Source organism: Lichenostomus cassidix, chromosome 2 (assembly GCF_008360975.1).
Source record: "Lichenostomus cassidix isolate B80296 chromosome 2, HeHo_3.0, whole genome shotgun sequence".
NCBI lineage: Eukaryota > Metazoa > Chordata > Aves > Passeriformes > Meliphagidae > Lichenostomus > Lichenostomus cassidix.
The window spans coordinates 119,417,964-119,445,879 of NC_139482.1; the positions used below are offsets into that span (position 1 = coordinate 119,417,964).

General features: G+C 39.3%; 1 long non-coding RNA gene across 1 annotated transcript; it reads left to right on the forward strand.

Moving 5' to 3' along the window:
- The first annotated feature begins 21,070 nt into the window (after nt 1-21,070).
- On the forward strand, nt 21,071-27,781 carry LOC146442119 (uncharacterized). Its single transcript, XR_014850154.1, has 3 exons — nt 21,071-21,461; nt 21,615-21,837; nt 27,025-27,781. It is a non-coding gene; the product is annotated as an uncharacterized LOC146442119 (long non-coding RNA).
- The last annotated feature ends 135 nt before the right edge of the window (nt 27,782-27,916 follow it).

Below are 27,916 nucleotides of genomic sequence, written 5' to 3' on the forward strand. Positions count from 1 at the left end.
CCCATGAAATAGAATGCTTCTATTTTCCACAGTTCTGCATTACTCTTAACCTGAAGCAACAACCTTAATCTTCTTTCTTGCAAATGCACTGCATTGAGTCAGAATTAATTTGAAAAAATTATTTATTTTTGTACACATACATTCAAAGTATGTGTCTATACTATATATATGCACCTAAACTACACATTTTGATTTTAAAAATTGAAATTTTGGTTCTCCATCTTTGATGATTATGAGAAGAAAGGTGGTTTCTTTCAATCTCCTAGCCAGGAATTGGCAGGTTTACCTTTAACCCTGTGTGTTACGTATTCAATTGTGAATCAATTAACCATTGGTTCATTGGGGGGGGAGAGCAAAAGATCCTCTGTGCCCATTCAGAACTCTACAGCAGCCACAGAGATTTTCTCCTGGAACTGCACTTAACTCACTGAGTGGGAAAGCTCCCTTTGCCACCCTTATAGAGAAGTCTGCAAGGCAGGAAGAGGAGAAACAAGGGCATCTATATCATCAACAGGATTTCTGTGGGAGGCACAGAAAGGATGTGAGCAATTCTTCAGCCACTAACACAGAACAACAACTTTATGTTTCACAATTTCATGTGTCTTTCATGCTTCCCAGTGAGTTCACTCACACAGAATTTAAATACTCAGACCAAACTTTTTCAACAGGTGAGTACTCAAATTCTGTGCACCTGCCTGAGGCCTCACTTTGTGTGCATTGGAGCCAACAGTCTGCAAAGGCACCCCAGAGCAGCCTTCATGTGGTCAGTGTGTGCTGCAGACCTTGGTTTGGCCAGCGTAGAACTCCCTACCCTTAAAATAGAAAATAAAAAATGTGAATCCACTCGCTTTGTCACGGTTGTGATATAAATTGAAATTGCTATAAGCCAAGCACATTCTGAGCTGGAATTTCAGCACCTCACTTATCTCAAGCAAAATGTAATACTGGCAGCTAAAAAACAAACATCTGCCAATTCAAATAGACTGTAGAAATAATGTTCTGAAACACAAACACCTTCTGACAGTTTAGAGAGTCTGGGCAGAGTTGGTAGCGACAAATACAGCTGGGCTGCCCAATGTCTACCATTATAAGATACTGTTTTAAGTAATTTATAAAACTTTGCCAACCTTTAACTGTTTGGGGTGAACTTTCCCAGACAAAGTATCTGTCTTGGGCTGACTTATTTTGGAAAACTGCATTAAAATGGTTCAATCATTTCCAAATAATTTAGAGAAAAGTGCAATATTGCCTTCCTCTTAAAACATAAATAAACTGTACAATAGCATTGCTGAGAAGTTCTGAGACACTTGTGCTTTGGAAAAGGGAACTTCAGAACACCCTCAGCATCCAGGTCATGCTTTTTGCTGATTCTGAAAATACCCGGATCCATTTTGCCATGACAAAAACTTCTTAAAACTTTTAGTTTCTTTTGTGTTCTCTAGATGCTTGCTCAAAACTAGCAGCCGAACTCCTGTGAGATCTCATTTTCACAGAGCACAATCCCACACTCATCCCCTCCTCCAGCACAGCTGTGGCTGATTGCATGGGGAGCAATTTCACCTATAACTAGAGCTCTGGTTAATTCAGGGCATAGAGATCAAAGCCAGCATTTTACAGTCAGGCTCAAGGTGGGCAGCCACGAAGTTTCTATCCCACTGAGAGGTCTGCAACAACTTCACTGGTCTCAAACGAAAAAACATACGAGGCAGCTTCACCAGCATTTGTGACGAGGTGAAGTCAGTAACTTTACTTCTACAGCGTGCTAGCCAAACAGCTACTGAGTACTGCACTACCAGTACTAAGGAATAGGAATGGATTGGCACAGTGATATGCCTGAGCTACTTAACCCTGCATTTCTCTAGCCCATAGTGGCATGGGCTCAGAAAGATGCTAATGTTAAAGCAGCCAATGGCTCCCAGGTCACAGGTTGCTTGTATGCGTCCAGCTTGGAGCATGAATAGAGGAATTCTAAAATATTTCATATGTATGTACATATCTTTCACACAATCTCTCCACACCCTGCACTTTGGGTGAGTGTGGAAGTGACTTGAACATGAGTTGGTAAGGATATTTGGTGGCCTAGAAGTCCAAAGAGTCTTTAGCTAATGCAATCGAAAGAGAATTAGTTCAGATTAATTTTAGCATACGCTGAAGGGGACATTTTTGATTGTTTTCATGGCTGCATTCTTTCCTTATTTGAAGGTTAATCTTGACTGAATATTTTGCTCTCTCCTAAATGATTTGTGTTTGTCGTACTTGTGATATTCTTTTATTGAAGAATCAGTGCAATTCTGAGTTTTTTTCAGTGCACAAAAATTCTTCAATTCAGCCATAATTTATTGTGTGTGGACCAGATATGCCTGGGTTAGGTTCTGTAATTTACTATACTAGTAACAAATTAGACATTTCTTGGGGCTTCCTGCCAGTTTAAAAATGAATGACTCTGAAATTGCTCTCCAGTTTTATTTTGAAAAAAAGATGGGTGACACCACTGAAATACCATCTTGCACAGTATGAGTGAGAGGTTTCAGTTTTGTGGCACCTTGTCTCTGAAGATCATAAAGGACCTCTCATCATAAAGTTCTCTTTCCAAATAGCCTGTATGTTTCCAAATGTGGTCTCTATTCTGTTCTTACAGGAGTAATCATAATAAATCATAATCCTGAACTTCTTTGAAGATGAATGCAAAGGCAACAAGGTCTTACCTCTTGGCTAGCTACCACTGCTGTCACCACACTACCATTCCCCTGAAATATGTAAATCCAGTGATTTACAAGACAGGAAAAATGTGGATTTATTGTGCACATCATAGCTTTGCTGTAATGGTAGCTATCTAGTAAAAGTGTGAGATTACTTTGATATAGCATGGCACAACATGACACGTAGTAATTTATGTCAAATGGCATTAGATGGAAGATGTCAAAGGTAAAATTTTGCTTCTGGAATCTGTTTTGCTATTTAATTAATACCTGCAAGACAAGACAGGTAAGACCTGCAAATACATGACAGTTCTAGTCTGGTACTAAAACAGAAGTAAATAGGTTTTGGGGACTGACTGTAGTCACATGACCTGGGTGTGTTTGAAGGTGTTGCTCAGAAGCATCACTTGCTTAAGCATTCATTGTCATAAGTAAATCACACACTGTAGGAGGTTGATGAGTCTTATTTACATAGATTCAGATAATTACACATTTTTTGGTACTGATTGCTGTTTTGAAGTTGCTGTTCTTAGGGAGAAGAATTAGAAGAGGGGGAAAAAGGGCAGAAAAAGTGAAGTTAAATGGCTCCCAATGGAATGGAAGCTAGGCATATGGGGACAAGGACATCTCTGTGTGTTTTAGTTTTTCTCTAGTGAGCTGAGGAGCCACAGATGTGTATAAGGAATGGAAACTATTTGTAGGCTGTTCCAAAGAAAACCAATACAGGAGAGAAGACCCTCAGCCTGTTCCTTAGGTGGATCCTCTGCCAAATCCCACATTGATGTAAGCAGATTGGGAAAATATGGATGCATTCTGCTGCTTAAAGAAGAGAAGAACTTTAGAGGACTTGGCTATAATACAGTCTCTGTACTGCAAATAACTGAGGAGAATGGGGTACATGCAGGATTTACATGAGCTGCTGGGATCAACAGCTACTGGGAAGTCTTTGCCAACATCTTAAAAAGGAAACTTGATCATGGTGCAGAGGCACCACTTACTCTGTACTGCTTTGTGTTGAGCAGCTGGAGCCCAAGCCAAGTCTTTGAAAACAGAACTACAACCTTTGTAAAAATTCAACGTCAGCATTACAGAGAAAAAACCAAAGTATTTGCTTTGCAGGGTTTGTGCAGATCAGGACCCTATCATCTGAAAAGCAGCTGATCCCTGGAGAAGACACCAAATGATTGGGTTTTTAGTCTAACATTCCCCCTCCAGTACGCTCGCTTTTGAGAGGTTGCATACAATCACTGTTTCCTCCAAGGGGATCACAAGGTTTATCACCTGCTTAGTCTACCCAGACATGACCACCAACATAGCCCTTGGCTGCTGCTGCTCCAAGCTACCTACCAAATACTCAAGACATTCTTTCAAACCATGAACTGTTTTTTTCTTTCTATAGTAGTATGGTAGGAAAGTAATTACAGCTTAAAAAACTTTGTTTTTCCCTAACCATATGAAGTCAGACACATGGAGTTTCATATTAGGAACTTACAATGAAGACCTGGTACGAAGAAGTTTTTTCCTTAAGTGCAGTATGTGTAGGATAACAGGATTGCTCATTCTGCTCTCATTATTACTATCAACATTTTGAGATCTCCAGTTTTGAACAGAAATTAAAATGTACTTTTATGTTGTCTAATTTTGGGAAAAAATTGAGATATGTTCTCATTTGAAGCACCTTTAGACTTCACTCAGTCATCAAAGTGCTGAAGCATGTTGGTAGTTCAATAATTTCATGATAAACATAGGCTGCAGTGCATTTGTGGAACAGATGCCTTATAACTTAAGAGTGGTACAAAGTTTAAAAATCTGTCTGATATGCAAGTAGTATAGATATATAAAAGAAAACTACCACGATTGCACAGGATAAACATAAACTGGAAATCGAGATTTTACCAATCTTGTATAAGAAGAAAAAAGTGAAGTAGCTGCTTACAAGTTAGGCACAGCAAAGTAAAGAAAGAGCTATAAAAGATCAAGTTCCTAGTAGCTGAACCTTTTATTTTCCATGACTCTGTAAGCAACAAGAAACCCCAAAAGACAGAAAGAAGAAATACCCTGGCACATTTCTTCTCAGCAACAATTAATGTGTTCCATCCCACAGAGCCCAAATTCACTGGTGAAGAACTGAAAAACCAGCAGTAATCAGAAATAGAGTGCAGACTTGTGCTAAACAGTTTCATAAGTGACTGAATGGGTGATTTATTCACACAAAATTTAATTTAATATTTCATACTCTTACAAAAGAATTTTATTTTACAGACAGAAAACAAAACCAACTACATTAAGAAAACTCTTGTACATATAGAAAGCAAGCTCACATTAAAAAAAAGTATTGTTCTACGTAGACTTAAATCAGGAACTTAAGTAAAATGTACTTTTAAACTCCATATGTACCTCTTCTTATGCTGAATGCTATTTATTATATCAGGGTCTACCAGAAAGCTAGTTCATATTCGTGAGAAAAAAGAGAGAAGGAAAAACAGAATTTTTGAATATAGAAAGCAAACAGAAAGGTGGCAAATTTTATCTAAGTTTTATGCCCAGGGAATGATCACCAGGGGAAAAGATACCAATGAGCATCCAATAGTTTAGAATTTCCTACCTTTAATAAATATGATTTCTCAATCCAAGTGCAATTAAACTGCTCCATGTTGCTTTCCCTTTCTTTCAGAAATGAAGTAAGAAAAAGAAAAAAAAAGACCAGTTAAGTTTACAGAGCTTGTAAATCGCTTGAGAATGTAAGTAGAATTACTCAAAACCTCGAAACAAATGTTTCTGACTGAAACTTGTTCATTAAATTATTAGCATATTATGCAATCTACCATCTTCTTTCTTTGTCCATATTCATGGTATCCCCATATTTTCTTACCAGTTCCACTAAACTTTACCAAACCAACTACTTTTGCTGGCAAAAAAAAAAAAATTGAAGACATAATTGTTACATTTTGTGTTTAATTTTTGCTTTCTTTTTTTGGTGGCTTTTTTTTTTTGTAGACACATATGAATTAAAATGCAGTTAATTATTATTTGCTTCTGAGAAAGTACAACTCTCATTGCTAGCTTTCAACAATCATATTTGTAGTTTTGGTGCAGAGGAGTCTAAATTTGAAAGTGAAGTCACAACAGAAAAAAAAAGCCATCCAGACATGTGAAAAATCAAAATTATAGCTTCTTGTAGCAAAGGAGATTACTTATTACAGGCTCTCACTGTTTCTCGTGCAGCAGCAGCTGAAAGAATCCATGGCAGAATATAGAAAGACTAGGAATGATTTTTTTACTGATCCTTTTCATTTTAGCCACTGGGTTAGGATTTTCCAAAATGAATGCAGCCATTGTCAACCTGCCCATATATTTCTAGGTTGGGTTTTTAAATTTGATTTTTGGGGGATGTTAGTAAAGGCTGGGGAGAGAAGCACTGCTCAGGATGAAAACACATAACATTCAGGAGAACAATCTGCTCACATATAAACACAGTGGGTCCTTTCCATAAGAGTAAAGGTACAATAAAAGAAACAAAACAAAGAAATTGTTATTCGGCTCTGAGAATGCCACCCACTAAGTCAAGCAAACAGCTCTCCCCAGCACAGATCTGCCCCCCTGACAATCTGGCCCTGTGTTAAAAGGATAACCTCAGTAAAAAATTCTAAACTCTATCCTCCACGGTGCATGAACATAGACAAACCAGCTATTTACAGATGTTCGAGGAAGTCAGTAACAATGTCCTGAAAAGGTACGTTATAAGCCTTGCCAGGTGGAATTTCTAAAGAGCTGCTTGGACAAATTCTTGAGAGCAGTCAGAGCTAGTCTGCACCACCCAAGTGGCATCTGTGGTCACAAATCTGCTACATATTGCTGGTCAGGAGCCCTCTGCTGCTAGAAAAACACGTTTTCCTGCCATATCCATGTCCCTGCCAGGTTACCGTTCCACCTCTAACATGGAGTCTGAGTGGAGCAGTGTTGCCACAGAGACATCTTGCTCAGTCACAAGTAGCTGTTTGTAACATTGACTCGTCTCAGGTCTGGGTCTGACCTTCATAAAGCCCTGACTGTCTGATCTCCTTCCCTCACTCTGGCAACTGAAAAGCAGTTGATGCAGGAGACACCATCACCCACTGTGTCCTCATTATCTCTCTGTTGGAGGTAGCTGTAAAGGATAACTCCTGGTCACATCAGTGTTAGCTAGAAAGAGACCTTCTAGAGGGGTAAAAGGAGGAGGGAAAAAAACCCTCACTCTCATATCAAAGAAGCTTTTAAGGCCTATGACTGGATAGCAAGGGGACCCATATATAATGTAAAAAAATTGTTGGCAGAAACTTTTGAAACTTTTGTGCTCCAAGGTCTCCATTAATTTGATTCAAGCTTCCTAGAATTTTTTGTGGGATTTTTGTAACCACATTAAAAATCAGCAAAAAAATATTTGGGGAGAGGGTAAAAATTATAAGTGGAAAAGTCAGATTAACACGAGGCTAAAATTTAGCATTAAAAACTGGTCAGTACTGACTTACATGTTACTTTACAAATGTGCAACTACATGAGCCTGGACAGCTCTGGGATAATTTTGCTGAGCAAAATACCAATGCTGTACCAGTGTTTTTGCAAATAATAGGAATTAAATCTTAATTTTACAAGGACTTATATATTTCTGTCCAGTTTATAAACCTACCTGAGTGCTTGAATCTTCAATACATATTGTATATTAAAAAGTAGAGAACATTGAGAACAGGTATTGTTTCTTGTCGTCCTTTCCCTTCCAGGTTCTGGAGAGTCTTCCACATTGGGCTTTATTGTGACATGCAATAGTAAAAAGTAGGTAGAAGCAAGGCAGCCAAGCCCTGGCAATATTGACTATTGATCCAGCTGTACAGAGTCAGATTACTTGGAAAACAACCCTTCAATTTTTCACTCCAGTGATGCTGCAGGGCAGTTGCTTTTAGGACCATTACCCTTGTCTGTAAAATAAAGGAATGTGAGAATGTGTTTGAGTAAATTCTGAACCCATTTGAACTTTGTGGGTTTGAAACAGTCCTGGAGTAAAATCCCTGCCTTCCATGCACACATCACCTCCACAGCTAACCAGGGCATTCTCACCAAGACTGCAATTTAGCTGATCCATAAATCATCCATAAATCACCATAATGCTGTAATGAGTGTACTGAGAAATACCCACATTGCCAACACCTTATCACATGAGAGTTGCCTTAAGAGAGGAAAATCCAGGAGGCATGTGTTTCCTTATTATACTAACTGGGAAAGAAATTAATGTCACTGATGGACTAGCAAGGGATGTGAGAGCCCTCTCTCTTTGGCAAGGCAGTTCTGCGGTGAAGAATATCGTCACTTATTCAGGGTTTGGATAGAAGAAGCTTTTAACTTAGGGGCAAAAATTGAACAGAAAACAGCCATAGACCAGCTAGTGTTCAACTTGTCCACACTCATGAGTTTTCCTTTCATTTTTGTACCCCACAACATTCTAAACAAGGGAGAAAAGTCTTAAGTAAGAGTAAAGGGTTAAAGGTAAGAGCAGCCTTAAACCGTGAAAACTGCAAGGCCCAAGTAGCAAGAGTGTGCAAAATTAATGCAACATGCATTAATCATGAGAATCATGAACAAGAGAAGCTGTGGGACATTATGATTGATCAAAGTTAGATGATGAAGATTTTCTCCCAACATTTTTACTTCCTTTTTTTTTTCATATCTAATTCCTGTTAACAGCCTTGGCCATGAAACTATCCTTCCCCCTTGCTCTTTAAAGGGAACAATAAGATGTGGCCTTCTTTTTGAGGATTATTGCCATCTCCCAGAACTCAGCACACCACATCTCAGCAAAACAGATCACCCAAGTCTGGTTTTCACCGAACTTTTGATTTTAGATTTTTTTTCCTTTGGAGAGGACATCAACACAGAACGGACGCTCCTGACACAGACATCTTGAATAGAAAAATAAATATTATGAGATACATTGAAATAGAAAATAAATGGATAGAATTGAGGTGGCATAGGAATGCTTTGTACAAAGAACCAACAGACAGTAACAATAGATATCTCATTTATACACAAGTTTAGGAAGGATACTTGATGGAAATAAACCTTGGACAAGATCTCAGTCTCAGTAGACACCAGGGTATGACTGAGATTGAGCTGGCTTAACTTCTAAAAACTGTAACAAAAAAGACTATAGGAGGAGAATTGAAAACAAAAGAAAAAGGGAGAAAAAAAAATGTCCAAAGAAAGCAAGCTTCAGGAACAGAGAAAGTCCCTCTCAGACAGCAAAACAGTCCTTAAAATGAAACAAGGAAAATACTTAAATAGTCTTCCCAGTCTCAGGTATACTGAGCACATGGAATACCCTCAGAGGAAGGAAAGAGTGGCTCTCAAGATACTAACTCTGGCTCAAGAAATTGTTGTTTTAGACCAATGACTGCTGGAAGGTGGAAGGTATGTCAGACAACAATCCCTCTGTGTTCACCCTTTCTGTTATATTCCTTTGCTAAGCATTTGCTATAACCACTCTCAGAGACAGATTACCAGACAATGCAGACCTTCAGTCTGACCCTGTGCTGTACCTCTCAGCTTTTAAGACCTGAAAGCAACGCATGAAATAAACCCAAGCAGCAAGGATTTAAACACAAGTGGCCATAGTGTCTAGATATTTGGATCTATCATGAAGTGTGTGATCAAAAGCCAAATCCCTGCTGAGGAACCAAAATTGATGAGATCAGTCCAGACACAGGGCTCTGATTCAGCTCGGCTTTCACACTACAAGTTGTAAAGCAATTTATCACTGAAGAAACCCACATATTTGTATCACATTAGCAGAAATTTCCCATGAATAAAACAAAGGATTTTATTTTGTAACTTTTCTCCAACCTTAAGTCTTAGAGTAGCCTCCGGTCCCCCATAAAATGAAGAGCAAAGATTAATTTGCAATTTACGCAGTAATTTTTACAGTCAAGCATAACAAATAAGGTAACAGATTTTCCAGATGTCCAGAGCTCTGGAGACACTATTACCAGGACTAGACTGCCCTCTCTTGTACAGAGGGAAATCTGCACTTGGATGTAGTGTTTCAGAGTTAAAAATATCTGAGAGGCTGCTGTGCTCTGCACAGGAGGATGGGAGGTATAAAACACCCATTTTCAAATCAGTACTAATCAAATGAGACTATGGTGTTGCATTGTAAAGCTGATCCTGTAAGTATTTAATCTATAAATAATGTTTTCACACAATATTTCACTTCAGGCATTTCATCTCCACAGGTTTACCAGACAACACACATTTCTCTCCTTGCAAAGGTTCATCTGCAAAGCTTACCTACCTTAAATAGAGGCTCAGAATATGCTTCACTGTACTAAAAAGTTTTCACTGTAGAGGGAGACTGGAAGGTGGAAACTTTAACTGTCTCAACTGCCCTTCGCTCAGCGTTGCTCCAGCCCCTTCATACAACTCCATCAGCCATGACTCCTGTTAGAAACCTGCTGGATCCTAAGCCCTACTCTGCTGTGCAAAGTAACAGAACACTCCATAAACTGAGGGACTTTCTCCTTTCTTCTGCAACACTTTGTTTCTACTTTCTGTACAATAGAAATTCAGGGGAAAAAAAACTCCAAAACTGCAAATAAGTCTGTTTGGGTCATTAAACTTTTGAATTCTTCCAGAAAAAAAGTAAAAATTACTTTTTTCTCTTAGGTCAAACAAGATATTCATTTCTATAGTGTTTTCCTAGACTTTTTCTCTCTGTACTTTAAATTCTGTCAAATAGGTAAAATTCTTCCCACCCAGTAGAAGACACTGAAAAAACAGGGTATACTAAGAATTTGCGTTTACTAGTGAGAATTCCTCTAGGTGTCAATTCAATTCATGTTGGAAAGGATAAATTCTTTGGGATCACATCTTACAGCTTTTCCTCTCTTTAAGAAAATGATGTATGTGACCACTATGTCTTATATTTTCGTCTTGGTTTCTTCTTGTTTAACTCATTTTCATTAGTGTCCTGGCCATTGACCCAAGGTACTCTGATCATCCTTAATTTCACCCTAAAAACTGGTAGATTGACTGAAAGAGATTTCAAGTATTGTCTAAAGTTAAAATGGCTGCTCCTTAGGTAGGAAGCAGCCAGAACAAGCTAGTAAATCTCCTCTTCCAAAGATAGGCTTTGTGCTTTGTGCTGTGTTCTGAGACGACAAATATGAGATGTATAAAAGAATCCATTAGCACAAACCCTCTGAGTAACTCAGACAAGAATGGGACACCCTGTTTGGTTGGGTTTTGCTGCTGTGATGCCCAGCACAGCTGAGTGAGGCACAGAAGGTATTATACATGAGACACAGGAATGCAGAGCAGCAGAGATATAGCACAGGCAGTGAACTGAACCTTGACTTCACATCCCCAAAAGCCTGGCCAGCATGGCTGGGGAAACTTGATGGGAATAGGACTTTATCGGACTACCTCCCACCTTGAACCATGGGAGCCAGAAAGGAATCACAGTTCCCTCCTTGGTCTTCTAAGGAGGAGAATGTAGCCTAAATCTAGACCTGCTTTGGGAAAATATGAATAAACCCAGCAAAAACTGCAGTGACTTGAGCCTTCTCACTGGGAAAACAGTTCCCCACACACACAGCCCTTCATTCTCCCCAACAACAGTGTCAATTAATGTTCTGTACGGCTAAGCATTTGCTTTAACCACACTGCTTGTAATTAGCAGTCTCTATTAATACTAGGCATATGAGACCTGCAGGGTTTGAGTAAAAAGTGCCAGGGCTCAAGTGTTTATGAGCAGTTCATATACAGCAGGAAATTTCTTGTTTTTCTTGAACAGTTGCCCTGTCTGTACTTGCCAAAAACTGCATGGTGAATAGTCATTACCCAATTTAATAGAGATGTGGGCTAAAATTTCTGCTACCTGGTTTTACACATAGGCTGTGGTTAGAGGGGAAAACAGAGAGAAGTCTCATTGCTTACACATCGGTATGTAATTTAAGTGAAAGCCAGAAGTTTGAATAAGTCACTCTGTGTCTACCACCTTAAGGTAGGCTTTTCAATTCTTTGCAATGCTATGGATTAGTGATAGATGGGAACAAATCCCACAAATCCTACCATCATCAATTTTTATGGCAATTCAAAAGCTATTCTTAAAATTAATTTTGCCTTTCATGTATATATTTAATTTTGATTACCAGTGTAGATTTTTGTTCTGATAGTTCCATTTTGCAACACAAATCATTAGAACAGAGGAGCTTTGTCTCCACCATTTCTTTGTGTCTTGTATTTTAGAAATGGCTTTCATACCTTCTTATGCTCTGCATTTATGATAATTCTGAAGCATTGGGTTTTATTCAAGACGAAAATTAGTTGATTCTAATTCACCAGGAACAAAATCACTACATCAATACAATTTACCCCTCTGCTCTACTCACAGGATCACAGACACCTTATGAAGACAGGCACTAACTAGCACTGTACTAACAGTTTGGTAACTCATTATGCTGCCTGTACTCTCATAGTTTCAAGACTCTATTTTCAGTTTGCTACCAGATCTGTTTAGGAACTTGGCAAGTTAGATGAGCTCAATGCACAAGACTCAGAGCAATTTATTATATAGCAAAATGTCCCTAAGTAAAGAGTGGAAGAGACTGAAAATTTCCTGAAGAGTGAGACTGTCTATCTTGAACTTCATTTGATAAAATTTGTCTACATAATAGAGAAAAAGCCTATATGGAAAAAGAATTTGCTGTAGTCTTTTTGTTTTATTTTGTTTTGTTTCTCTTTAGCTTACAATTGAATATTGGGAGTGTGTCTGTTTTGGTTATTTTAAAGTCTATCATCCTTCATTTATAAAAATCCAGGGACAGTTTTATTTCCCTCCAAGCTTCATCAATATTTGTGTTAAGTGTTCTTCAGTGTGCCCATAGATATTGAGAGTTTTTTGTTCCTAATAGCCAGGAGGAAATGAAAGGCACAGATTTGCTAGAGCAGTAAGGATATGCAGTCCCCCATTAATTACTATCACTTATATACATGCCACTCTTGTAGTACCAGTACAGAAATATTTCTTTTCTCCCCCAGAGAGGAGCCCCAGTCAGAAACTTGCAGACACAGAAATCCATTTCAAGTTGGTGTTATTGACTTTTTGAGCAATTATAGCAAAACTAGAAAATATTAAAATGATTTAAGAGTCTTAGCATATCACCCTAAAGAACATTACCTTTCTTCCACAGAAGAGCTTTGCACTACAGCAAAGTTATTCACATTTACAGAACATAAAAAAGGAAGAAAAACACAAAGGAAAAAGGAAATGGAAAAAAGAGGAAGGAAGGAAGGAAGGAAGGAAGGAAGGAAGGAAGGAAGGAAGGAAGGAAGGAAGGAAGGAAGGAAGGAAGGAAGGAAGGAAGGAAGGAAGGAAGGAAGGAAGGAAGGAAGGAAGGAAGGAAGGAAGGAAGGAAGGAAGGAAGGAAGGAAGGAAGGAAGGAAGGAAGGAAGGAAGGAAGGAAGGAAATTTGCTTGACATATTACCAAAATAAAATATTTTCTGACACCACAACAAGTTGATGAAAATTTGTATTGTGCGCTTACTACTTAGAAGGGAAAATTTATCCTATTTTCCTACATCTATGCAATCAACAATTGGTCATACCACTTATTTTTTATTGCTAGAAGGAAAAAAACAGTAATACGGGAGAGCATTGCTAGATGGCGGTCTAGGAACAAATTACTGAGGCACAGATTACTTGTATTCTTGCAGCTTAGAGGTGCCAATGGATGTCCTTCCCCACCAAAACAGGCATTAATTATCTCTCTAAGGCCAGATCCACACTGAAGATTTCATGGCCATGAGGACAACTAGTCACTGCTGCAGCTTCTCCTGAATTGTATGATAAAGGCTGGGATTTATATCTACTGAAGAGAGCAGGAGAAAGAGGTGGAAGATAGATCAGCATCAAATTTTTGTTTGTTATTCCTGGCAGACCGCAAGGGGCTCTGGGGATCAGTGCCTAAGGGTAAGTGGGCTGAGGATTAGCAAAATAGCTGGGAAAGTACAAGAAGAGGACTTATGTACTTCTTCCATGTACCCTGGGAGCAGTAAAAAGTAAAAACATAACTTCAGCCTCTGTTTCCCTCCTTTCAACCAATTTTTCCCTGCTGCAAACTTCCTGGAGATCATACAGAGGTAGGTGAAGAAGAAGCCTTGCGAGCAAAAAAATATAAATCAAGGTCTATGGAGAAAAGTTAAACCCAAAAGCCAGGAAAGGATGACTTGGCATAAAGCACATATTTTTAATAGCTACTGCAGCAATTGCAACAGGTAGTGGCAGAATCTTGCTATGCTGAAATGAGGACTGATTCTTCTCTGGAAGATAGGCTTGAGTCAGACTCATCTCTCGGAAATGGAGCTGGACCTTACAATTTATGCAAATCATAAATTGCAGATCATCTGCAGATCATCTCAGATGAGAGATGCTGACATGCTTTTTGTCAATGAAAACTGTTTAAAAAACTGTGAACAAAATGGCAGGAAAACTGTGACCCAGTCTAACTACAGACTGGCTAGATAGTATTTACCCAAAAGCTTAGAGAGTGAAATTGATCTGCCCTTTGAGATTTTCCTCTTCCCTGAGCTTAAACTTATTTTAAAAGTGTACAGATGTAAAGAAAAATTTTCAGCAGTCTCTTAAGCTAACAAAGGTAAAAAATAGAAACTTCAAGCAGACATATAGTGACATATGAGAATGTATAGAAAAAGCAATTGTTTGAGCTTAGAAACAATCCAAACTGATACAAAAGGATAGATAGTTGGCTGCAACAAATTTTTTCTTCAGCTACAACAGCAAATATTTTCCATCTTAACTTCACCATTGGCTACAAGAATGTGGCACATTCTGCTCTCTGAAGACACTATAACAATTGAAGGTCACTCAAATTTCTAGCAAAGACAATACGGATAAAACTGCATCCTCCTCCCCGACAGTGGATTTTGATGTACTTTAGCAGGTGTTCTGAGAATCCTAAATTGTCATAACAATAATTCATCAAATGAACTGAAGGCTCAAGTGTCAGAATAGTAGTATAGCAACAAAAGAAAAAAAGTTAGCCTTTATATTTCTGTAACTCATAGTCTTTTGTTCTTAAAGTTGCTTTGTAAGAGGGTGGAAGCTATAGGAAAATAAATCTAGTTCTCTGACTATGGATTAAGACCTGGAATGTGCAAACAAAGGAATTTTTATATGCCTTTGAACATTTGAAAAGCCAAATTCCCCCACATACCAATCTCTGGATAGCTGAACACTTTATCTACCTTGATCTTTTCTTTTTACTTTTCTGTAATATATATGTAAAATATTCTTTCATATATGTCAAATGGAGCTGTAAATTTTTGGACATATGCCTTATTTGGAAAAAATACAAAACATATCTTAGTATATTATTATGTTTTACCAAGTTTGTGGGCCAGATAAAAAGGAAGAAAACTGTAATGGTTCAAACTAGCAATTCAGTGCAGTGTATTGAAACAGAATGTCATACAGTGGGATTCAGTGTGCTTTGCTGACACTGGTAATTTCTAACCCCAGCATTTTGAGTACCTGTTTTGAAAATGTGTTGCTTTGATTAGGAAAATTTGTTAAAATTTATTTTGGGAGCTTTTTATCTGAGTTTGTTGGTTTTTATTTTTCCTCCTGAATGATGAGTAGTATCAGCCCATATTTTAAAACTCTTAAAGTGCTCTTTTATAAGAGTCAAAAATTAAGCAAGTTGTAGTGTGCAGTGGTGTAAAACTGTTACTGGAATTAATTCAGGTAGAACAACATTACATCAAACCATCAAGTGTGAACTGAGTGAGTTGCATGATTTAGCCTTACTGAACAAAAAATGTTGCTCTTTTTAGGTTAGGTTTTATAAAATGACAAAATATGAACATTGGAGTGTTCAGAACTAGCCCCTTACAAACATTGCGTTATAATCCCTTTCTTTGCTTGAATTTTTCCAAACTTCAAGAAACAAGAACAAATGATTCCTTGGGCACATTGCTTCAACCTGCAGTTAAATTTCACATGCTCACATGCTTATTGTACCATTTTTTCCCACACAGCCTAAATGCATCCTCTTGAAAGATGATTTTTTTTCCTGTCATCACAAATTCAATCTCCTCAGAAAAATGCCTTCAAATTAAGTGCCCTTTGACATAAATAGTGAACTGCTGGACATAAAGGATTGCTCTTTGTTCAAATGGATATGAAAAAAGTTATTGTTACGCTTAAAAAGGTAAGACAAGTTGATAATGGCTCTGGTATGGTTTGATTTGAGTACATTTGCCTACACGTGCTCATCAAGGCCCATATGCCTGGCACATCAGATTTTTTGAGTTACTGGTAGGCAATTTCACTGAGTGTCACCCTTTCACTCCAAGGAGAAGCTTATTAGTGCATCCTTTCCTCCCATTGCCCCAGCAAGCCAGAAGGAAGCTGGATCTCAGACCTCTGGGATATCCAGCTCTTGGACAGCAGACACGTGTTATTCTCTGAGGTGAGGTCCCTTTGTGCTACCACATTTTGGAGGTGTTGAGCTTGGCACTATCATTGCTTCAGACCTGCAAGACCATTTATTTAAATAAAGGCATCCAAAATATATGCTTATATTAGGAAGGAAACTATGGTAAGTCATAAAAAGGAGGTCTGGAGGGCTTCAGTTTCTCTGCAAATGGTCTTAGCTGATATCTAAATTGTATACCTAAAATTAGAAGATGTGCATATTCCCTATAGTTTCAAAAGTGAATATATTGCTTGGTGCCACTTTACATGAAATGGGTAAACCACAGTGTAAATTTAGAATTTGCTGTTTCAAGGGTCTTCTTTTTTTTGTTTTCACAGAAGCATAAAAATTTCAGCAACAGGTTTTTAGGTTTTTTAAATTCTTATTGAATTGACTGAGAAATACATGATCTGAAGCACAAAGGGCTTCTGAAATATTCTGTAATAATAATTTCTTGTAATTGTTTCTGCACTTTGGTTATGCACTGGTACAGGCTTATATTTTGAAATCTAGAGCCTAAGACAGTTTCAGTAGTCACAGTTTTAGGATGATCTACTGTTGAAGAACTGAGCTGACATCCCACAGTTTATATTTTGAATATCATACTTGAAAGTCCTCTTGACTTTTTCATTCTTTCTTGGATTAAAACTGAAAAGAATAAAGATTCCAATGAGTGTTTAATCCTACATCAAGATTTATTACAGTGGCAGAATGATTGCTTCAAGCAAACTTAAATACCAGCATATGTAAACAATCACTGCTGTATTTAGCTGACATCCCAAATTATAAAAAATCTACTCTGTGATAAAATGTAGTTTTACCCTGAGGTCCATAGTATATGGTAACACAGAATAGAGATGGAGAGACTGGAACTGGGAGGAACTGTATGTCAGAGACATGGGACTCTGCAGTGATACATTGATTGGGAAGCAGAATACACTTGTCCCTTCCCAAGGTGAAGGTTGGTCTCCTTGTTCTCTCACCAAGAGACCACCTAAGAAAACTGGAAAGAAAACAGCAATTCCACATTTTCTCAGACATCTAGTTATCAGAGGACCAAGATGCACAAGATCTAATGAGGCAGATGAGAGAAGAGGGTTTTGTACATCCCAATTCACTTTCCAGACAGGGCAACCCAGCTTTTCAGCTCTGAGTCTTTCACAGACTACACAAAGTGGGCTGCCTAAGGGGGCTAACTACCATCTCTGTAAGGTCTGTTGCAACCTGAGACTGTCAAGATCTTTAGTCCAAATCTATTGTCTATAGATAAAATCTGAAACACTGCCTAGACAAATTTCCCATTTTTGGAAGACTGTTTTCAACAGGGAAAATCTATCCCCTGTGGCAAGGTGAAAGGAGCTTGTTAATGAAGTTGTTCCATTTCATGCCTGGGGAACTGGTGTCAGAAAATCATAAGGAAAACCAAAACAAATCGGAGACCCAGTCATCACATCTCATCTCTATTTTATCTATGCTCTCACTGTGCAAAGAACATTAGGGCACAATTCAAATTGTAGAGCTTTATAGGATTTCTTTTGTCCAAAACATAGCTCTCCACCATTAGGGATACATTCCTAGCAGGGTAGAGATTGACTTCAAGCAATGAAGTATCAGGCCAAGATGAGTGATGAATTGGCCCTCCTTAAAGATGCTTAGCTGGTAAAATTTTAAAGAAATACAGGTTAAGGAGGTAGAAGTGCTTTGCTTCAGGAGCTGAACAAATTTTTTTCTGATGTACTAAAATTACTTTTCTGTTTCACACCAGTAATTTTCTTCGAGCCGGATCACTGCTCCTAACATAAACTAGAAGAGCAGAAAGAGATAAAATCTGAAAGTGCTAAATTCTTAGAAGGAGTCCTATCCCAGTGGTGTCAAAATTTTCATCCAAGTCAATATTTCATTAATACATTTTCCAGTCAATATATATTTTAGCTTATCAGCTCAGAGTCGAAGTGAAAAGGTAAAGGTACAAGGAGACATCTCAAATTTCTGGAATAGTTGCTTAATAAGAACACAGGAACACAGTAAATCTAAGTATCCTTATAGTGCCATTTCCGCTATTTCTACAGGGTGGTACTGATAGCAGTAGATTTTCCTAACTGCAGTCACTACTTCTCTGTTGAATCAGTCTCTGGATAGAGGAGGAAGAAACACTTCTGTGTTTTTTCTTTATCTAACACAGATCTTCTGGCTTAAGAAGTATGGTATGTCTCCTCCTCTAGGTTCAGACTGCATCCCTTGTTCTGTGTTTGCAGAGATAAGACTGAAGCCACTACTTAATATAAGCCAATGTGAGGTAGGATAAGTTTTAATGGGAAGATGTTTTATTTCTTTAATTCCTGGGCAAGGATGAGGAGCTGTCAGACCAGATAAGAAGCAATGGGACAAGTTTTATTTCTTTCATTCCTGTATTTAGGGCAATAAAGGAAAGAAATATGAGGTGTCTTGTATATCTGCTATGCTGGCCATTGCTGGAAATTTGCCAGCTTCAGGTCTGGGTATTTATGAAGTTTTGCTCCTATTGCCTCAGCACACAGCTGAAAACAACTATGCTGCATGGTGCAAGACTGCATTTGACTCCTGTCCCTCCCACCCCAAGCACATTCCCTGCATTATTACTGCCATGTCACCACTGTTGTCCTGGCCCTGACTCTTTTAACAGCTGACTTAGAGAAATCATTCCTTACTGGATGTTTTGAATGTCTGAACTCAGGTCCGCCTCACTTTTCCTCCCTCAGTACTTTGGGTATAACACTGTGTTTATTTCATTAAAAAGTTCAGAAGGTTATGCAAAGGGGTTTATTCAAGTAGATCCCTTGTACTGGAGCCACAGAAAATCTCTTTCCTTCTTATCTAAAGCAACAAAAAATGAGAGAGAGAAGAAATAAAAGGACCACTCAGTCTAGAGAAAGCATCAGTACAGATTGTCATACTAAGACTTTGTTTCTATAAGTAGATTTTTGTAACTTTCTAATTATCCAAAGAGAGTCATAGTAACAAAATATTACCGTATCTTTTGCTTATTTTATTTACTCCTAGAAGGTCTGAATGGCTGTGGGAGCCCGAGATGTACCCAAACACCATCAGGCAAGCACAGCACAAAGAAATAAAAAGATCAATATTATTACATAACCCAAGAAATTAGAACACTCCCTGTCTCTCTCCTTCTGACCACAAGATGTATCTGTCCCTTCCCATACTGACCCTTTCAGTTGGAATTACAGGCTGTCATTAATTACCAAATAAAATGGCCAATGTAGTGAGACAATGCCTCAAGGGAGCCTGTGCTGGAAAAATACACCATGAGCAGGTGGTAGGCTGTTGCCAGGGTCCTTCACCAGAAGATGTCCCGAGCCCTGACAGGGGAGACAAAAGATCTTCTGGGGCAAGGAGCATTCCACAGCTATTAACTGGCCAGGGGCGAGCCACATGGTGCTGGTCAGGCCTGTAGGTGCAGGCTGGACCCTGCATCCTGGGAGTGTCCTCTCCCTCCCATCTTCTTTTAAAACTTTTATTTTGTTCTGAGTAAGGCACAGTTGGTGCCACACTGTATGGAATCATGCATACGCCACCTTTGTGCCTAGTTCCTGTTCCTGTGTTTCTTCTTGACCACGTTGGCAGGGAATCAGGGTGCCTGGGAGTTCAGGGACCCACTGGCTCTGAAGGCAGCCTGTGCACACACAGACCCCCAACGGGAGGCTCCTTAGGCCTCACTGTCTGTGGGCTTGCTTTAAACCAGTTATTGAAGGAGCCATTGCTGTACCAAGGGCCCCAACACCATTCCTAACACCATTCCTAACACCATTCCTAATGCTGATCCTCACATCATTCCTAATGCCGGGAGCGCTCACCAACCAAATGAAGCTCAACAAGGGAAAGTTCTGGATTCTGCACATGGTGGGGGGGCAACCCTGAATGTACAGACAGACTGGGGAATGAGGTGCTGGAAAGGGGCAACGCAGAAAAGGACCTGCAGGTCCTGGTTGATGGAAAATGGAATAAGAGTCAGCAATGTCCTGGCAGCCAGGAGGGCCAACCCTGTCCTGGGGTGCATCAGGCAGAGCATCGCCAACCAGGAAAGGGAGGGGATTGTCTGGCTCTGCTCTGCTCTGCTCTGCTCTGCTCTGCTCTGCTCTGCTCTGCTCTGCTCTGCTCTGTTCTGGGGCAGCCTTGCCTTGAGTCCTCTGTGCAGTTTTGGGCACCACAATATAGAAAAGACATGAAGCTATTGGAGGATGTCCAAAGGAGGGCAATGAAGATGGTGAAGCGCCTTGAAGAGAAGCTGTGTGAGCAGCAGCTGAGGTCAGTTGGTCTATTCAGCTTGGAGAAGAGGAGACTGAGGGGAGACCTCATCGTAATCTACAACTTCCTTGTGAGGGGAAGAGAAGGGACAGGCACTGATCTTTCTCTCTGGTGACCAGTGACAGGACCCGAGAGAATGGAATGAAGCTGTGTCGCGGTAGGTTTAGGTTGGATATAAGAAAATGGTTCTTCACCCCGGGGGTGTTTGGGCACTGGAACAGCTCTCCTGGGCAGTCGTCACAGTAGCAAGCCTGACAGAGTTCAAACAGCATTCGGACAATGCTCTCGGGCAGGTGCAGGGCCAGGAGCCGAACTCGCTGATCCTTGTGGGTTCCTTCCCTTCTAACTCAGCTTTTTCCTCCATTGCCGTGGCTCAGCGATCCTAACGCCGCTCCGGACGTGCAGCTCTGCTCGGTGGCCACCATGTGGCACCATTGCCCCGCCCTGGGGCTGCTCGCCCCGCTCCCGGCGCTTCCCGGCCGGGCGGGCTCCGCTCCGCTCTGCTCCGCTCCGATCCGCTCCGCTCCGCTCCGCTCCGATCCGCTCCGCTCTGCTCCGCCGCCTTCCCGGCGGCCCTGGAGCTCCTGCCGGAGCAGGAAGGGGGCAGCAAGGGCTCGGACAGCCAGCTCAGGCACGCCTTGGGAGGCAGCGGAGCCGAGGGGCCGAGGCGGCACTCTCGAAGGCTTTAAAAGGGGACGGGCGCTGCCCAAAGCCAAGAAAAGAGGTGCCTGCTCTGCACCGGGCGCAGAGGACTCCTGGTATTTGATGCTGATACTCCTTTGTTAAATAAAGCGATGCTTAGGAGTGAGTGAACAAGTTCACAAGCTGACAGCTGGACTTGGTGATATTAAAGATCTTTTCCAACCTTAATGGTTCTATCATTCTGTGGTTCTAGGCCGGTGTAACTACATAACATCCCCCTAATCCTCTCTGTAGGTATATTTAAATATTTTTGAAGTGGTATGTTCATCCCAGCCTGAAATCCTGCCAAACCCATCATATCCCTCCTAGCTGTACCTGCAGGCCCTTTACAAATCAGTTTTTCTCTTTGTTTTGCCTGAATTTTTTCCTCCTGGTCATGTCTCCCAGGCAGCTGCCACTTCTCCAGGAGTCACCTCGGAAGAGAGTCAGACATGTCTCAATGACAGAGAGGAAACACACATGCCAGTCAGAGATGCTGAAGGCCACCCGGGGCTGTCTCCCCATCCTCATGCATGCCAGAGCATCTCTTGTAGGATTACCAAAGTTTGAGAACTATGTCTTTCTGTGTCTGCAGGTCTCCAAAGTGGCTGCTTTCAGGAAAATTCTCTAGGTTGTAATTTGTCTATTCTGTCTTAAATGATGAAGAGAAAAAAGCTTTTTTGGCTTTACAGTAATGACAGTGTAAAGGCATATCTCAGAAGTAAAAAAATAGATATGGGTTTTATTTCATATTTATTACTTGAGACACACATTGAAAACCTGGAAGAGGAAATAGGGATTGTTATGTTTCTTTGATGCCTCATACACAATGACATTTTAGTGTTAAACTACACATAGAAAAAAATTATCTGCTGTCTTTCAGTCCACTGCTGGACTTGCCACTGTCTTGCACACTGGGGCATATATTACAAGGGACCTGGACACAAAACCTCAAATCATTTACCTGTTTTTCTCAGGGAAAATGTGGAATCACTGTTCCTGGAAGTGTTCAGAAAAACGTTTAGATGTGGCACTTGGGGATACAGTTTAGTGGTGAACATGGCAGTGCTGGGTTAGTGGTTGGACTCAATGGTCTTACAGGTCTTTTACAACCTTAAGGATTCTATTCAGGTTCAGCAGTAGGATCTACAGTGTAATGTCAGGATTTTCATTCATTTTGCTCTGATGTTTGGTAATATCCTGATCAGGTGCAAGACTTTTTGGTGATAGATACATAAAAGTGAAGTGATGCATGGTCTTCTCTGCCTAGAAGAATCTAAAATAGAGAAAAATCTAAACCTCATACAAAACATGGGAAGTTCTGTGAACTAGAGACTTCACATGAAACACAGAGGTTTTGTCTAAAGAACTGTATAGCATGAAGGGCTGTTCTACAAAGACTGTCCTGAGCTAGTTTGTGTGCATACTGCTTGTGACTGTGCACTCTCAATCTCCAGAATAAGATGACTTCATGTAAACTGTATATTGTGAATGATCCCTATCCACTGCTGACTCACAAGCTGTGTCTTGACAGGGCTTGGGAGAATGGCACATGTCCCATACCAAACCCACAAACCATGCAGGGACCTCTCCAACAATGGAGACACTGAAGCTGCGGTGCTCAGGAATGCTTCTTGACACCATTTCTTCTGACATTTCCATGGGGCAGGTTTAGTGTAAGCGAAGGTACAAATCATAATATGCATGCATGGGAACTGTGTTTCAACTCAGGAGTCTAGCTGCAGTCCCTTTGCACAGGGAGCATGGGAGTGGAGAGTCTCAAATGTCCCTCAACTCCTTGGCATCTGTTCCAAAACTTGAAGTGGTGATCAAAGTGATAACAATTTTGGAAGTACCAGTGGTGTTAGTTTACAGTAATTACTTCTCTCTTACAAACTGTGGATATCCCCAAATGATACAATATGTACATGGAGGTAAAAGGTGTATTTTACTTAGAGCAGGGAAGGCAAAAATTACAGCAGTTCCATCCATATCAGGGCTATACCTGGCCTAGGAGGAGGATTTGTTTTTCTTATTTGTGAAGCCTGGTGAACAAAATGTTAATGAGAATTTGCATCACAAGTTCAGGGGGAATGACACAGAATGGAAAAGAAACCTGAAATTTTGTTCCCTGAGATGAAGGTTGGGTTGTACCATAGCATGAGCAAACACCACAAACCAGGTTACTATTAGAAATAGATTTTTATCAGATCCTGTGGTTACAAGTGAGAAATAATCTTCAAAGTACTTATATGACACATAGTTACACTTTATCCAGGATAAGACACCTCAGAGCTGTTTTGCAAGAGAGTTTTCAGTTCATGCTTCATAACATCACTGTCATGCTGTTAAATTTGTAATCCAAATATCTGTACAGATAGTTGAATTTTATATACTTATCTCCATGTACCTCCAGCTCTCATTTAATTTTTAATGGATGGAGACAAATTTACTCTTGAAGAGTTGTTCCTTATTATGGTCTACTTGTAGATTTTGGTTGGTTAGATTCTGACTCCATTTACTCCTGTGAACAGAATTTCACCAATTTGGCACTTAAGTTTTAATCCAGGGGTCCTACAGAAAGTCATTCAATTTTCTTTTTTTTTTTTTCACACTCTTTTTCCCATGTCAAAATGCCATTTACTCAATCCTTCCCCAAATACCACAAATTTTGCTCTTTTTTCTATGAAAAGGGCAAGAATTGGGTACAACCCAAATGAGTGTGATGCATGTTTTTCTTGTGTTGAAATTTGATTGTGATTCTGGGGTTTGAGAGCCCCAGGGGTCTTCCTGCATACACAGGGTGAACTCTTATAACCTCCAGTTATACAGAGCTATCCTAATAGGCCTTACAAATCTCAGGCATATCCATATGTAACAAAAAATGTCACACAGGAATATAAGACTTTTTTAGGACGTCAAATCACTTTCCTAGTAAACAGCAATGTATGTCTCTTTTATTTTTGTCCCCTTCAAAGGGGACAAAATTCAAAGAACACAATAATTGCTTGTGCTGTTCCAATCCAAATTTTCTATGAATAGTCATGCCTACATTTACTTATCATCTTTTACTGACTCTGGGATTTAAGGTGCTAATGATATAGCTTTTACCACCACAGCAACTTAGAATCAAAATTTAAAAAGTGATCCATTACTTTTTGGATTACTATCCATTTATCTTATTCTTGTTTCTGTGAAAATTCCTGTAAGATAAAGCTGCTGTTTTCCATGCCTTTCATATATGCTGTGCTCACTACACAGGTCTTCATAAACTCTTACAAAGTGATGCAATCCTTTGCTATTCTCATGGCTTTTTGTCCCAGATGCTGAGCAGCCTGTTTGCTTGGATTTGGATTATGTTTTTGTAAATATTCTGACTCACAGCTCTGCCTGCCTTGTTGTCATAGAGAGCTTTTCTTGTCACATTCTGAATTATTTTTAACCCTGGAAATGTGAATTATTTTAAACAATTTCACCACAATGAAAAGATAGAGTGATTTCCTTTGCTTGCTAAATTCCACTGACATCAAGGTTAATTATAGTTCTTGTGAGTGTCACCACATATTTCTAGTCCCAGACCCTCCCAGACTGTCAGCACCCCAACATTACAGGAGTGATTCCTCATCTCTACATCAGCCACAAGTTCTCAGTTTTGTTTGTCTTGTTGGATAGATAAATCTTTTCAGATGTATAAATCTTTTCAGCTGTCTTAACTTTTGTAGGAATTTTAATTCTAGTAAGATTCTCATGTGCAGCATTCTAACTAAGGCATTTTTAGTTATTTTTTGCTAGTTTGCATTTACACATTTTTCAGAGCCCAGGAAGATACTCAGAACCATTCCTTCCTAGTTCCTGAATCCTAACAAGCCTGCACTGGGATAGCACAAGTCTCCACATAATGTCTCTCTCATCCCAATGCCCTCATGTCAGAATATAATAGAATTATGGATGTAGGTATTTAGGGCCCAGAAGACAGCTCAGCATCTGTCCTCTGTGCACTGGAGAAAATATCTGTGTACACACCTTTCAGCTGGAGTGGAATGTGAAAAATTGTGTCCAGTGGTGGAACCTAATTCTTAGGTGTAATTGCAACAAGTCTTGGTGAGAATCTGCACTGCCACATCAAGTGCAAATTGACTATTACATAGAATTAGTTACTTGTGGAGAAGTAATTATTGCTTAGTAAAAAGGACAGCTTTCCATGTTATTTCATCCAAATAATGTATGTATTATTTGCTTATCATGTTACTATAAGCTTCTATGATTGGGTGGCTCTAAATCCCCCTTCTTCCTTCTTTTTAGCTTTTTTGGCTCATATAAAGTCCAGACATTTAAACCTGTCTATATCCCTCCCAACATTAGATATTTAACTAAAACATTCAATATGTAACTGAATTATGCAGTTGGTCCTCTTAGGGTCCTTCTAGAGTCAATAAAGAAAGACAGAGTGACTTTCAGATACTTATTGAGATCTTAAAATTAATTTCTACAACTCCCTCTTTCACCTGGGAGACCCCTATGGCAGCAGTACTGCTTACATAGTCACCTTTACTTAGCCAAAAAAATAAAATTTTTAGTCTCAATCCTTAGCATATCTGAGTTCTTTAAATAGTACATGCTTAAGGATATTAAAGGAAAAAAATATGCTTAGGGTTTTTTTTAATGCAAACTATGTTTCTTTTGCTCCAATCAGAATTATTAACATTTTCAATATGAAAAACATATTTTCCTTGAGTAAGCAAACACATGCATTGGAAAGGAATGGTTTCGTGATGGAGGCTAATGATCATCTCCATCATATTCCCACAGAGAATAGAGACAACGTTCCACACAACATTTATATTAATCCAAAGTCACAAAGATATTGTTGGGAGGCAAATGTCCCTCTTTATATACGGATTGTTTGCCCTGAAAGTCAGTGCAGGTGTTCTGCCATTCAGATTTCACATGAAGCAGGTCTTGGCTGGATATCAGTTGCAGGTGATTTGGCATTTAATTTGTAAAACAGCCTTAGCGAGATCTGAATAACTTTATGGGATCAAGAAGGGTTCACCTGTTACCTGGCACAAAGAACATTGCTGTAACAAAAAAATCCTCCAGCATAAGCTTGCCAAATCAAATAAAAATGTATGTATTTCTTACCTTCTGTGCTTGTGAACTGTAGTTATGTGAGATAGTCTTTCATTTTATGTCTCCCTTCCACACACCTCCAGTCAAACAAAACAGACTTTACAGATAAAATTAATTTACTCAATCAAGTTGGCAAAGACTTAATTACAAAAAAAAAGAGAACCGTTATTATCTTTCAGTGAAATCTGTTAATACTTAAAACCAGCATTTTAGAATGTTTTGTTCACCTCATTCACATAAAGCATTGATCTGAATTTCATCCATTATTGAGTTTAAAAAAAAGGTTTCAAAACTTCATGCATGTATTTTTGGGGTGTCTCTATAGGTGAGGAATGCCAGAATATATGACCTACCTGGCCTTTCCTTGGAAAGACAACATTCTTCATCTGAGGACAAATCCACAGGGAGCCTGTTCGATTGCCTGATCTTTTTCCTAATCTCATAATGCCTCTCACTAAGAGAGAAGAAGATTAATTTACTTTTTAAAAACAGTATTTATAAACCCAAAGATTAAAATGAATGATTTGAAATATCAGATCCTTTTTGGAGACATCTAAACATCCCTAATTGTTTTATTAAGAGAAATAAATATCCACTAATACACATATATCTGTATAGAGGTATGTAAAAGAAAACAGCAGGGTGTTATACAACATTCATTACCTAAAAGCTGTCATTTTCTCTCCAGATTTTGACCTGAAATGTCACCTGTGGCCACTGTTTACTCCTGATCCAAAATCACTGACAGTGTGTTGGGGCACCACCATCATATCAGATGTGTCTGGTACTCTAACAAATGAATTAAGTGCTTTCATTACTTTATGAAGAAAGTATTTTTATATATTGTGTAGCCACAAAGGAAAAAGTGCTTGAGAGCATGTAGTATGGTGCATGGATGGAAGCAATCCTATGTTTTTTCTTCATGTCACACTCCTCAGCCCCAGTTTTGATCTACTGTATTTACTTAACCACTTCATATTTGGGAATATACACAATGTTTTTTTCCATCACTCTGCATGGACCTTTCTGTACTATTTAAAGTTCTCCAGCTTCCCTTGTTTTTCTGATTTCCTAGAGTTGTTAACCAATTACAGCTGGGATCAAGGCCAAAACCAGCTACGTATCACAACTGAGATTATCTCAAGTGGTACCTTAGTTAAACTGCCAAATAATCTTTTCTTTAGGGTTCAGATAAACATTAGTTGAGTTTTCTCATACCTTACACCTTCCTAAAGGTCCTTTGTTTTTTCTTTATTGTTTGTTCTTTTCTTTTTATAAAACTTCCTAGAGAAGGTCAGGTGTAACCCACCTCAGTTACATTAACTGCAAATTAGGATAGCCCTCTTCCTTCAGAGTTTCTCTGGAAAAAAAAATGGAAGCTGAATTATATTATGGTCTCTGTACAGCTTGCCATCAAATCACTAAAAGCAACTATTTCAGCAGATCCTGGAATGCATTCTCATTTTATTTTGCAGTGTCTCTGGCTTATTTTACATTTCACAAGAAAAGCAATATTCTGCAGTTCACCGACTTGGTAGGACATTGCCGATAGTCAGCCTTGGGCTTCTATGCAGTATTTC